Source organism: Equus przewalskii, chromosome 2 (genome assembly GCF_037783145.1).
Source record: "Equus przewalskii isolate Varuska chromosome 2, EquPr2, whole genome shotgun sequence".
Taxonomy (NCBI): domain Eukaryota; kingdom Metazoa; phylum Chordata; class Mammalia; order Perissodactyla; family Equidae; genus Equus; species Equus przewalskii.
Window position 1 is genome coordinate 70,085,376 of NC_091832.1, and position 14,084 is coordinate 70,099,459.

The following is a 14,084-nucleotide window of genomic DNA, read 5'->3' on the forward strand; positions in this document are numbered from 1 at the left end:
CAGTCATCAAGGAGGACTTGTTTGAAGAATATTCCCAGGTCCTCCAAAGCAAGATTCAGATACATTCCACCTAGGGATGCCTGCTCCTACAGCCGCTTTGGCACTCTCCAGGCATCAGCTCCTCCCCCTCTTCTCCAACGGCCCTGTGAAGCCCCCACCTCTAGAATGAGCAGGGAAGGGAGAGATGTTACTGGGAGCTTGTCTGCTGCACATGAGCCTGTGGAGGTTGAGAACTACAGAACGAGCTTGTGAATCCAGAAAACCTCTTATCTCAAGTTCCTGTGCCCTGTGCAGTAAGCCAATCACTGAGACATCTGTGCTTGGAGATGGAGCAAGGTTTATTCAAATTGTCCAAAAGAAAAAGGCGGGAAGATAGGTTCTCAAATCTGCCTTAACAAGAGAAGAAGGCAGGGAGTTTTATAGAGCTAAGGGGCTTGGTGGGAGAAGTTTCAGAGAAACAAAGGGGTAATCCATATTTCTTTCACTCCCAATAAGCCTCTAGGCTATCTGGCTTCTGGGTGTCAAAGGCAGCCGGGGGTTGGTTATCTGGTGATCATAACTTCTTTGAAGGCATTCTGTTTCTTCTGTAAAACAAGCTCATAAATCCTTGTGACCCTTGAGTCACCCCCGGGTTAAACAAGAATACAGGAAATTGACAAGATTAACTGCTTTTCATCTGTGTCTGTGTTGGGGACAAGGTTGAACAGTAATCATGTTCTTATTGAATATTTACAGTAACCCTCAGGCACCCAGCTTCAGACTCAGTCTGGAAACACCTCCTTAAGGGATATGTCGACACAAAATAACCAATAACCGTTCTACAGATAAGAGAAACAAGGTGAGTTTTACTGGAACCAGAGTGAGGATGATAACCCAGGAAGGCCTTTTCCAGAAAGGAAGAAAGCGTTCTGGAAAAGCATGGTTTTCAGCACTGTCTTATATCTTTTTAGAACAAAGAGCATACATGAAACATCCAGGATACATTTTCAAAGTTTCAAAGAGGTATTTAGTTGCAAATTAGCAGGCCAACATGACCCTGATGTTGGGAAAAGGACTAATACAGGCGTTACCAACAGGGCATAGGAAGCTCCCTATGCCTTTTTTTTTTTTTTTTTACCAAGAAAACAAAACAAAGACTTATTTTTTTTAATTGAACCAGTGACACCGTATAACCTTCAGAGTGGAAACATCTGCAAGCATTTGAACAAAGGGGAAAAGTTAGAAACACCTCAGTTTCTTGGCAACACTGAGGTCCAAGTATTCATCCAGAAAGCTGTTTGCAGTCCCCAGGGTGCCCGGGACCATCAACGGCCAAAATCCCCAGACTCAACCCGAAACCAGTGACCCTTTTGTTAGCAGCTTCTGAATATCCCCAGATATACTGGTGATGGGCATAGAGGTACAGCTGACCCAGAAAAGTAGCAAAAACTTGATTGAAATACCATCCGGCCATCCACAATGTAATCACGACTGTGGGGTAAAACTCCCCATAGTTTTGTTGTGCATGGAATATTCTGTCAAACTCTGGTGACCCAGAGACTGCCAAGGGCATAATTTTGTATTTTAATCTTGCCTTTCCTACCTGCAAAGCAAAATAACTTTGCTGACAGACAGGGAAGACAGAGACAGCAGCCAGCAAGATTGAATTCCCAGCCATCTTTCCGATGGAACGTTCTGGTTCACGGATAGGTACGTATTTCTTATCTTGAGAGTGCATTCTTTACTTTAATAGCTAAAGCAGAAGTACAACGTATGTTTGATAGGCCAGATGTCAGGCTTCTTTAGTTCAAACCAAATTAGTCTGAACCCAAATAGTACCCCATATACCTCAATGTGTGAAAATTTCTTGACAGACAGAAGGAATTAAAACTGCTTGAGGAGGAACAGGCCAAGGCTATTGGTGAAGTCGTATATTTGCCTGCTTGAGAAAGTCAAGATGAGGTCTTTTCAAAGTATTCAATGGACCCAGAAATAGATGACTGATTAAATCAGAGGAGTTTCAGTGGAGAAGTTGCAGCAGATTAAAACAAGAGACTTCCGGAATCAAATCTTCCACCCCACCCCCACCCGCCCGACCCACGCCCTTGTGCAGAAGATTCCATCAGAGAGGAAGACGGGAAATGTCATCAGGGGTCTGTCCTTTCCCTGTGGCTGATTGCATCTGCTATCTGTCCAATGGGATAAAGGAAGGGAAACACCCTACAGGATGATAAGGCTGAAAGGAACCAGGTTCAGAACTCTGCGGTAAATGGAGAGGCTGTGCTGTGTTGCCAGTTTTGATGTGGACCAACAAAGATTTGACTGATTCACGCGGAAAGGAGAAGCTCTCAGGGCAAGTTGGTGCTGAGGGCAGCACCATCCCTGCCTTGGGGATATAGGAGCAGTTCCCACTGCCGGCAGACTCAGGACCCACATAGAGTTGGCTTTGGTGCACGCAGCTGGAACGACAAGTGCAGGTAAGCCTAGACTCAGGGAAGGGGCAGGAGCCTTGGGCGGGGCAGTGGGGTGGAGGAGGCACTGAGCTCTTGGGCAGAAACTGGGGGTGGGGTGACCCTGCCAGGGTACCTCACCCCGCTCCAGGAGGACAGAAAATGAGAAACGGACCTAACCAGGGTGCTCTGGGAGGCTGCTCTGATGAAGTGTTGATTAGATTCATTTTTTTTTTTTAAAGATTGGCACCTGGGCTAACAACGGTTGCCAATCTTCTTTTTTTTCTTCCCAAAGCCCCCCCAGTGTACAGTTGTATATTCTAGTTGTGAGTGCCTCTGGTTGTGCTATGTGGGACGCCTCCAACTAACCACTTGGCCACGGGGCCAGCCCTGATTAGATTCATTTTGAAGACACTTTCTGGCCAAGACAGTGTTAATGGAGTCTGGTTCAGAGGAGGATGCAGTGCTTGGGGGGCAAGAGGGGCAAGGTCCAGCTGTGGTTGTAGATAGTGACCCAATAATATTAGCTGGTATGATCCTTATGCCTGGCTTCACTCTTGCCGCAAACTGAATTCATCTGATTTGGGAGATTTATGTGGGGTTAGAGGAATGGGGACCAGGAGGGAGATGGAGTTAGAGTGGAAGGAGCAGGAGGGCAGTTTTATGTCAACTGTGAAGAGAAAGAGAGGAGAATCAAGGATCTCAGAGCTTTGAAATGAAGGAAAAGTAAAAGATGAGCCTCGAAGGGAAAAAAAGAAGCTGGCTTGGCTGGAATGGGGGCAGCGACACATTGACAATAATGGTTAGCTTTTTAAAAAATGGTTTTTTATTAGACAGATCTGAAAACATATAAAATAGTAAGGAAAATAGTACAATGAACCCTATGTAGCCATCTATAAAATTATGTCCCGAGTTCATCTGCCCATCAAATTATGAAGCAAACCCCAGACCACATGTTAGTTTGTGTGTAAATACTGCACTAGGATGTCTAATGGAGAGAGCCTCTTTTTAATAACAAGCCCATAATATCATTAATGATTTTTTTTAATAATGAGATTTCTACTATTCCAATTGACTTTTAGTTTATTTTGTTTGTTTCAGAACTATATGTATTTGGGCCAGGAAAATAACTTAGGTCAATCTTTGTCACTGATATACATGCCTTTCATTACCTTAATATATATTATTCTGTTTTTTTCTTTGATGTTTTATGTTGAACAAATCTGGTCAATTGTCCTGTTGCGTGTCGACATCTGGAATTCGTGACATGGTCATAATTTCCATCACTTCTTGAAGTTGTAGCTCTTTGCTGACAAAGGGGACTAACAAGCCAGGGTGCAAGGGAGTAAAGGTGATCCAGAGCCAGGGGATCAGTGATTGCCTGGGCCATATCTCCTCCTGGCAGCTGCTTCTAGAGCTGAAGGGAAAGACGCAGAAACAGACTCATGGGGTTATAGCTTCCTGAGACCCTGGGAACACTTGGGGCTGCCTTCAGGAGAGCGACTGCTGAGGAGACATCAGCTTCTCACCTTTCCTAGTTCCTCGAGGATCACCCTCACTGAGGACAGTCTCCTCAAACAGACACCCTCCCTGCACAATGGCCTTTGCAGCCTCCCTGGCTGAGCTCCAGGCAGAGGCCAGCTGTCCCATCTGCCTTGATTACCTGAGAGACCCAGTGACCATTCACTGTGGGCACAACTTCTGTCTGTCCTGCATCCACCAGCGCTGGGAAGACCTACAGGTCATCTTCCCCTGTCCTGTGTGCCTCCACCACTGCCCTGACAGGAACTTGAAGAAGAACTCCCAATTACGTCACATGACTGAAATTGTTAAGCAGCTGCCCACCACGAGGAGCAAGAGGAAAGGGCAGGAAGAGACGCCCCTGTGCGAGAAGCACAGTCAGGTTCTGGGCCTGTTCTGCGAGGAGGAGCTGGAGCTGTTGTGTCCCCAGTGCGGGGTGTCCTCTGACCACCGGGATCACCTAGTGACACCCATTGAGCAAGCTGCCGCTAGTCACAGGAGGAGGCTCAAAAGCTACATTGAGCCCCTGAAGAAGCAAGTTGAAGACGCTGAATTGGAGCGTGAAATCCTAGTTGCAAAATCTCCTATTGAAGTTCAGCAGAAGATGAAAAATTGGAGGGGAGAGTTACACTCTGAGTTTGAGGAACTTAAGGATTTCCTGAGAAAGGAGCAAGTTGCAATTCGTGGCAGGCTGCTTATGCAAAAGAAGGACGTTGAAGACAAGCTATCCCAATACCAAAGCCAAATTTCAAACCATATGTCCAGGCTACAAAATCTGATAAGTGAAATAACAGAGAAACGTTTCCAGGGAGACCTGGCATTCCTGACAGACATTGAAAGGATCTACAACAGGTATGAACAGCTAAAAGCCCCAGAAGACTTTTCATATGAATTAAAGGAAGAGAGTTGCAATTTCCCTCCACATTATTTTGGCCTGCAAAAAATGATCAGTACATTTCAGGTAGATTTGACATTAGATCCTGAAACTGCCCATCCAAATCTTATTATCTCAAAAGATAGAAAAAGTGTGATATATAGAACGATGAAACCAAACTGTCTTGACAATCCTGAAGCATTTACTTCTTACCTGGCTGTCCTGAGTTGTGAAGGATTTGATGCTGGCAGGCATTTTTGGCAGGTCGAAATAAGAGGCACAGGTGAATGGTGCCTAGGTGTATGTAAAAATTTCCCCAGAAATGCTCTTATACCACCATGCCCAAAGGATGTGTGTGGGCAATTCCAGCAGGGCACTAGGACGTGTGGTACAGGGTACACAAGACAAGTCATGCGGATAGGTGTTTTTCTGGATTATGAACTGGGAGAAGTTTCATATTATAATTGGCACAGCAGGTCATATTTGTATACGCTCACTGATACATTTACAGGCAAACTTATACCTTACTTCTCTGTTGGGCTTTCTTCAAGATCTCTTACAATCAGTATTGTCCTAGATGAATGATGAACTTCTTGAAGGACCTTTTTGTGTGTGGTTCTATTTTATTCCTGTGTTCTTGGAGGGTATTGTAATAAAGATTTTGATTCCATTTTTGAATTTTACTGCAGAACATTTTTAGGACTCGCCTGTGTCTTCCCCTTTTCCTCACACCTGGGAAGGCTGATGAGAAAGCGTGGGTGCTCCATCCTTTGGTGCAGGTGGGAAGTTCAAACCCAGCAAGCCCCTAGTAGTGCCAGGCCCTCACACCAGCCCCACCCAGTAACCACCATAAACACTTCAGGCTAGTCTCCCCTCCCTGGGCCCTCAAATCATTCTGGGACGTACTTGGAGAGCCATAAATCTCATTATTTAAGTAATAAACCTTTTCATATCCTTCTGGGGGTATGTGTGGCATTGTCAGTCTCGACATTTGAATCAAATTCTGGGTGGAGGTCCAGCATGACTATGCAACCTGATCCTGACAACTGGCCCCGTGCAGAGGATTATTCAGATGTGGAGGACCCCCACCAGGGCTTTCTCCTCTGGCTGGGGCTTGTAATGGCTCTGCTGCCCAAGGCCCGTGTGCACTTTCAGCTGTGCTGCTTTATGTTGCACTTGCTCAGTTCTACTGAGGCTCTGCTGTAGATTTAACTGTCCCAGGTCAGAGGTTTTCATCATTATTGGCATTTAGGGATAGAAGTATGGATTGAGCTCCTTCTTAACATGGCTCTGGGTTGTCTTTCTCAGTCCAGACCTATCTGGGTATATTACAATGAATTGTATGTCTTTTCTGGCATACGTTGTGACTGATGAGTTTCAGGGGAAAGACTCTAACCTGTGACCGACTGGATGTGTGTCTGAATTGGACACTGGCCCCTGTTCTATAGAGCACTCGGGAAATACTCTACCTGTCAGATATCCTGGCCCAATGAGTATTCACTCGTGTGGAGCAAGAGCAGTCCCTGTGTAAATAATCATTATATGAAGATTTGTAGTATTGAGGTCCACACTCTAAAGCAGATAGCTCAGTAGTACCCTCCAAAATGTCTTTATCACTTCTGCTGCATCTGCTTCTGCCTCTGTAATGACAAAGAGCCTGATTCTCAAGCTTATGAGGCAAAACACCCATGGCCCCCCTGTGGCACATTGAAGGTGTTAATTCACACCAGACCTAAGCCCCAAGTCATCAAATGCTATAAACCAACCATGGCCATAGAGGGGGCCCCTAACCTTGATCATAGTGATGTGAGGTTTTCTGGATTGAGAAGCTTAAATATATGAGCAGGGAAGAGAAGATCATCCCCTGAAGAATATCTGGGGTCCAAAAAAATATGACAAAAAAGAAAAAAAAGGAAGGAAAGGAAAGAAAAGAAAGAAAGAGGGAGGGAAGGAGCTGGATTCATGGGGAGGAAAGAAAAAACTGGAACAAAGGTATGTAATTTGACGCAATTGGAAATTCATAATTTACTAAAGTAGTTTATACAACAAGAAAGACAAATAGGCTTTTGTTCCTGTACAACCTAGATGCAGTTTTGACTTCAGCATCTGCTGAAATGCATCCTTTCTAAAATCTTCATGACCTTAATCAGTGCTGGTCCTCAAATCAGCTATACCTGAGGATCCCGTTAATTTAATCAAGGCAGCCCTTATAAACTTGGTGATGTTGACAAACACAAAACAGAGTCAGAGAGATATGCCTCATTTTACCCATCAGAACTGTTGCCCTGCCTAGATTCCCACGAGCATAACATACATTGCCTTAAAGTATCCCAGAGGAGGCTCAGTTACTCTGACCTGATGTGTAATAAATTAAAATTAAACAAAGTCTTTGGCACTTACAAACTGGCTGCACTAAGGGGACTCCGTGGATGCTCCTACCCTCATTAAATAGATAATATGGATGAATGTTGATCAAATGGGGCATTCAAGAATTACAATCCATTAGGCAAGATCTATTTAGACTGGGAGTGATTGTCCCCACTTCTCTGTTTAACTCCAACTTGGTTTATTCTTAAACTTGGAAAGAATAAATCATATCTCACAGTGAATTACCACAACCTTAATACTGTGGTCCCGCCCAGTGTTATTGAAACCGCTGCTTCTATCCAGTTCGCAACTTGTCAATATCTGGCTATTATAGAGTTGGCTAATATGCTCTGTTCAGGGCTTATTTTAATAGCTTTCTGGGAGTAGTTTGCCTTCATCTCCAAAGGAGTACCATGCATCTATACCCAGCAATCATGGGATACTCAACAGCCTTGTCGTGGCATGCAATCTTTGCAGGCAAGGTCTTAACTGCATCCAACTTTCTTCAGGAGCACATGTTTGCTGTACATTGATGACATCCTCCTCCACGGAGATCCATTTGAAACACTCATTCAGGACACACAAAGGTCTCAAAAGGAGTTTACACCAAGGGAAAGGGCCATTGTCCTACAGAGGGTAAGTCCTTAGTACCTTGTTGAAATTTTTGAAAATTACTTGGAAAACTGAGGACAACTCCATCCCGGACACTGTCAAGAAGATACCTACAGACCCTCTCAACACCTCCAAAATAAAAACAAGCTACAAAGGGGTTCCTGGGACCAATTCCAATGTGTGTGTGTGTGTGTGTGTGTGTGTGTGTAGGCTTCCCCACAACATCAGCTCAAATCTGACACTATCTATCTAGAGACAGAATCAGATTTCACAGGTAAAGGGCTCAGTCCCACAAGACCGACTCCTATTTCAGACACCAGTCTCAAGTCTCGGGTTGTGACTTGTACTTCTGACTGACTGATTATAAATCCGAGGTTCCCATGACCTCCTCAGGTTCAATTAATTTGCTAGATCGGCTCACACAACCCAGGGAAACACTCACTATGGTTACTGGTTCATTAAAGTATATGATAAAGGATAGAGATGAACTTCCAGATGGAAGAGATGAGTAGGGAAAGGTATGAGGGATGGGGCATGGAGCTTCCATGCCCTCTCTGGGTGCACCACTCTCCTCAAACCTCCATCTATTCACCAATCCGGAAGCTCTCCAATAGAGGGGTCAATGAGTTGTCCTTTTTGGGTTTTGATGGAGATTTCATTAGATAAGTCATTGGCCATTGGCAACTGATTGAACCTCAGACCTTCCTCCCCTCCCTGAAAACCAGAGAGTGGGACTGAAAGTTCCAATCCTCTGATCACATGGCTGGTTCTTCTGGCAACCAGCCCTCACCCTAGGGTGCCGTCCAAAAGTCACCTTCATTAACATAAGAAAAAATTCCAAGGGTTTTGGGGACTGTGAGCCAGAAACAGGACAAGGACCACATATATATGAGAAATATACCTTGGTCATCTGAATGACCACGTATATGTTTCTTATAAAGCACAATATTGCACAAGTCCACCACATTTGACCTTTCTAGGTTGTGGAGGCAACGTATTCCTCATTTATAAATTTTACTTAAGGCCATTTATGCTCTTTCTTACAAATCAGCCTACCTTTAATGAGGCCCCCTCCAAGAAAAGGCTCTGCTATCTATCTAGAATGAAATACATTAGACACTCCTAGTAGTGTTCCCAAGACATCTTCATGGTGGAGCCTTCAGCAACTTCCTCTCATGCTTCCTAGACACTCTGGACCGCCAGGATGGCCATAAGTTGCCCTTGGTTTCCTGATGCAAAATAGAGACTTTTTTTAGCTCTATGCTATTGCCACTGCCAGTCACATACTGGGATCTCCTAGAAATAGAGGCTCTCAAAATCCTGAGTGTGTAAGTCTCCATACCCAGCTGCCCTACATGCCTTGGATTATGGGTCCAGCACCCCACCAGGTTGGCACAGCTATTGAGGACTCCTTGCTTCAGGATGGAGCCAAACTTGGGCCATCTGGCATATGCTCCCTGCATACGCAGGGAGCAGGTGGCCTCCCCTATCTTCAGTCCCTTGCCACATGCCATGTACTAAGGGAGGTCACCTGATTCCCAAACCCTTTGCCTACCTAGGGAGCCACTTGAGGTCACCTGAGTGAATAGTAGTGGGAGTTCCTATACTGTATGGATGGAGTAACCATTGTCACAGGTGATGAGCTCAGTGGAGAACTGTTGCTTTCCATTCCTTTACCAGGATGGTCCTGATAAATGACAGGACCCAAGGGTCAGTATCAAAGGGCTGAAATTCAGGCAGTCATCCTAGCATTGGGCCCTGACCATTCAACACTTCAATATGCAGGTTTTTACAGACTCTGGGGAGATTTCTTTTGTAAAAAAAATGTATATTTATTTATATTTTTTTAAAGATTGACACCTCAGATGACATCTGTTGCCAATCTTCTTTTCTTCTTCTTTGCCCAAAGCCCGCCAGCACATGGTTGTATATTCTAGTTGTAGGTCCTTCTGGTTGTTCAATGTGGGACACCACCTCAACATGGCTTGATGAGCGGTGCCATGTCCACGCCTAGGATCTGAACTGGTGAAACCCTGGGCTGCTGAAGCAGAGAGCACGAACTTAACCACTCACCCACGGGGCTGGCCCCTATGGGGAGATTTCTTAGAGTTGCCCCCTTTAGAGTAAAGAACTCTAGCCTCTGAGACACCTGAAATACGAGCCAAGGGCACATACATCTCTACACATACTAAGGCCAGAATACAAGGCCTTACCAGCATCTTCCTCATTCCCTTTGGAGTTCTAGAAATTCCTGATGGCGACCATGGACTCATTTCACTTCTCAGAATACACAATGCAGGGCTCTCGAACAAGTAATTCGGTGGAACATCCACCTCCCTACTGGACTAGAGATGCAGCCTCATCCAAAACATAATGGTGTACTTAACTCATTTCAAATCCAATGAAATGGGGGCCGGCCCTGTGGCCTAGCGGTTGAGTTTGCGCGCTCCACTTTGGCAGCCCAGGGTTTCACTGGTTCAGATCCTGGGCGCAGACATGGAACCACTCATCAAGCCATGCTGAGGCAGTGTCCCACATAGCAGAGCCAGAGGCACTCACAACCAGAATATACAGCTATGTAGTGGGGGGCTTTGGGGAGAAGAAGAAGGAAAAAAAAAGATTGGCAACAGATGTTAGCTCAGGTGCCAATCGTTAAGAAAAAAACCCAAATCCAATGAAATGGAACATGGCACGTCGAATCCACAGTCAGACATTAGGGGTGAATAGTAAGAAGGAGCCTGAGTCCATTCCTTAAGTGTGTGACTGCTGACAGCTTTGGGTCCTCCCTCCTCCCTCTTTCCCTTTAGCTCCACATCTGGGCAGTCTGACAAGGAAGCCCAGGTGCTCCCTCTTTTGGTGCAGGCAGGAGATTCAATCCACGCAAATCCCATCCTGGTGGAGAAACCTCACACTGGCCCCATACCCCAACCACAATGAAAACTCCAAGCCAATCTCCTCTCCCTGTTCTCTGTAGCCGTTTTCATACCATCTGCAAGCCTGCTCTGCTCTGTGCAAAAGCCGCTCTTAGTCACAGACCTCCTCCCATCTTCTTAGTGTATGTGTGGCATCATCAGTCTCCAAATCTGAACAGATTTTGAATGGAGGTCAATTATTCCCACGTGCAATGGTCACACCAATAGTCAGGATGTGGTATAATCCAAGTTTAATTCTTGGAATGTTCTGATCCCAGGAAACATGGTGTATTTGTTTTGTTTTCCAACTACCATCACACAGTTTTTACCCCTCTTTTCTTTTCTTTCTTTATTTTTTTTTGGTGGGGAAGATTGGCCCTGAGCTAACACCTGTTGTTAATCTTTCTCTTTTTGCTTGAGGAAGATTAGCCCTGAGCTAACATCTGTGCCAGTCTTCCTCTATTTTGTACGTGGGAGGCTGCCACCACATGGCTTGATGAAGGGTGTGTAGGCCCACGCCTGGGATCTGAACCCATGAACCCTGGACCGCCTAAGTGGAGCACGTGAACTTAACCACTATGCCACCGGGCCGGCCCCACCCCTCCTTTCTATAATCATTTATAACATTATATTTGTTAGTCCCCATTTCCCATAGGGAAGATATTGGAATAGAATAAACTTTTGCAATTCTAAAATAAAAATCTTTATAAAAAATAAAGGAGTACACTAGTGGTCCCTCAACAGAATCTGATATGAATATAATCTGTCTCATTTGGCCTTACATTGAGGAGGCAGTTAACGCTAAAAGCAGTAGATGAAACAGATCCACATAGGTGGATATGAAAAAAAACTAGATATATTTAAGTGTAAAAAAGCAAAGTGCACTAGTCATCAGGGACATGCAAATCAAAAGCACAGTGAGATATCACCTCACATCCATCATCATGGCTATTATGAAAAAGGCAAGAAATAGCAAGTGTTGGTGAGGATGTGGAGAAACGGGAACACTTGTGCGTTGTTGGTGGGAATGTAAACTGGTGCAACCACTATAGAAAACAGTATGGAGGTCCCTCAAAAAATTAAAAATAAAACTACCATATGATCCAGCAATTCCCCTTCTGGATATTTTTCTGAAGAAAACCAAAACACTAACTTGAAAAGGTATATGCACCCCACGTTAAGGCAGCATTTTTTACAACATCCAAAATATGGAAACGACATAACGGTTCATGGATAGATGAATGGATAGAGAAAATGTGGTATGTATGTGTGTGTGTATATATATATAATGGAATATTATTTAGCAATAAAAAATAATGAAATCTTGGGGCCGGCCTGGTGGCACAGCAGTTAAGTGCACACGTTCAGCTTCGGAGGTCAGGGGTTCTCTGATTCGGATCCCGGGTGTGGACCTGGCACCGCTTGGCAAGCCATGCTGTGGCAGGCATCCCACATATAAAGTAGAGGAAGATGGGCACGGATGTTAGCTCAGGGCCAGTCTTCCTCAGCAAAAAAGAAGAGGATTGGCAGCAGTTAGCTCAGGGCTAATCTTCCTCAAAAAAAAGAATGAAATCTTGCCATTTGAGACAACAAGGATGGAACTTGAAGGCATTATGTTAAGTGAAATAAGTCAGACAAGGACAAATACTGTATGATCTCACTTATATGTGGAATCTAAAAACAGCAAAAAACCAAGCTCATAGATACAGAGAACGGATCGGTGGTGATTGTCAGAGCCGGGGAGGGAGGTGAGTGAAATGGGTGATGGGGGTTAAAAAGTACAAACTTCCAGTTATAACATAAATAAGTCATGGGGATGTACAGCATGGTGACTATAGTTAATAAGACTGTATTGCATATTTGAAATTTGCTAAGAGAGAAATCTTAAGTTCTCATCACAAGACAAAAAATTTTTGTAACTATGTACGGTGACAGATGTTAACTGGACTTATTGTGGTGATCATTTTGCAATACATACAAATGTTGACTCATTATGTTGTGTACCTGAAACTAGTGTAATGTTGTAGGGCAATTATACTTCAATTGAAAAAAAAGAAAAAGTTTAAAAATAATAAAATTCATATAGAAGCTATTTGAATGTAGTGGACACCAGATCACTGATAAAATTTGGAGATAGTTTCAGGTTAGTAGTAGAGGTAAATGTCATTTGGCTTCTCGTTGAGAGGGGAAGACACAAAGACAATGATTCTTTTGGTCCAGAATATATATTTAACGTGGGAAGGCTTGTTTTTTAAACAGTCTCATGGGTAGAATAATCAGGTTTCTGTCTTTCATGCTAGTCATTGCATGTAGTTTTGTACTATAGTATGGAAATGATCAGCACTCAAAATAATAATAACTAATATGTAATTTGTTGTTACCAAACGCCAGGCACCTTTTAAATACTTGCTGTGTATTGTTAACTTACCAATCTTCACAGCATGAATATTGTAGCCATCATACAGTGAGCCCTGAGCTCAATCACCTTTTTTTTTTAAAGATTGACACCTGAGCTAAGATCTGTTGCCAGTCTTTCTTTTTTCTTCTTCTTCTCTCCAAAGCCCCCCAGTACATAGTTGTATATTTTAGTTGTAGGTCCTTCCAGCTCTGCCATGTGGGATGCCACCTCAGCATGGCTTGATGAGTGGTGCCATGTCTGCATCCGGGATCTGAACCGGCAAAGCCCTTGGCCACCAAAGTGGAGTATGCGAACCTAACCACTGGACCACGGGGCCTGCCCCTCAATCACCTTTTAAGTGGTAGATTCAAACCTAGACCTGGTTAAGAGTGTTAGTCTTTATCCACTAAGTTATGTGGCTTTTTGATTATCAACCAGAAAAGGGGTGTATTTCTGTGTGTGTGTTTGTAATATGTAATGTCTGGATGCTAACATGTAATATGTAATGTCTGGACACTAATGGAGATAGACTCATCTGCAGCACACTTTGTTTCCTGGTTACTGGATCAGCATAGTAAGGCCCTTTGGCAAAGGAAGACTCTCATCAAAGTCAAAAGGGTCACGCGCCTCGCTCTCTTCCAACTGTCAAAAACCCCTTGTGGGGTTTCATCTACTCCACTGGCTTTACCTAACTACTTATTGAAGATTACCACTCTCTACCTCTAGCTGAGACCTCCCTGTAAATGTCAGGATTTCCTAAGTCACACTGAACGTTTCTACTTGGATCTCTCAATGGCACCAACAGCCCAATATGACAAATATTTAACTTCACTTTCTCCCCAAATCTGCTCTTTTATAGTGTTTCCTGCCTCACAAGTGGCACCTCCAACCACCCAGAGGTCCACACCATGAACCTGGAGCCCATCTCTGAACTCATACTCACCATAACCAATCAATCACCAACTCAAATA

General features: G+C 44.2%; 1 pseudogene; it reads right to left on the reverse strand.

Moving 5' to 3' along the window:
- Positions 1 to 1,218: 1,218 nt before the first annotated feature.
- On the reverse strand, positions 1,219 to 1,680 carry LOC103566830 (microsomal glutathione S-transferase 2 pseudogene; annotated as a pseudogene).
- Between the last annotated feature and the right edge of the window lie 12,404 nt (positions 1,681 to 14,084).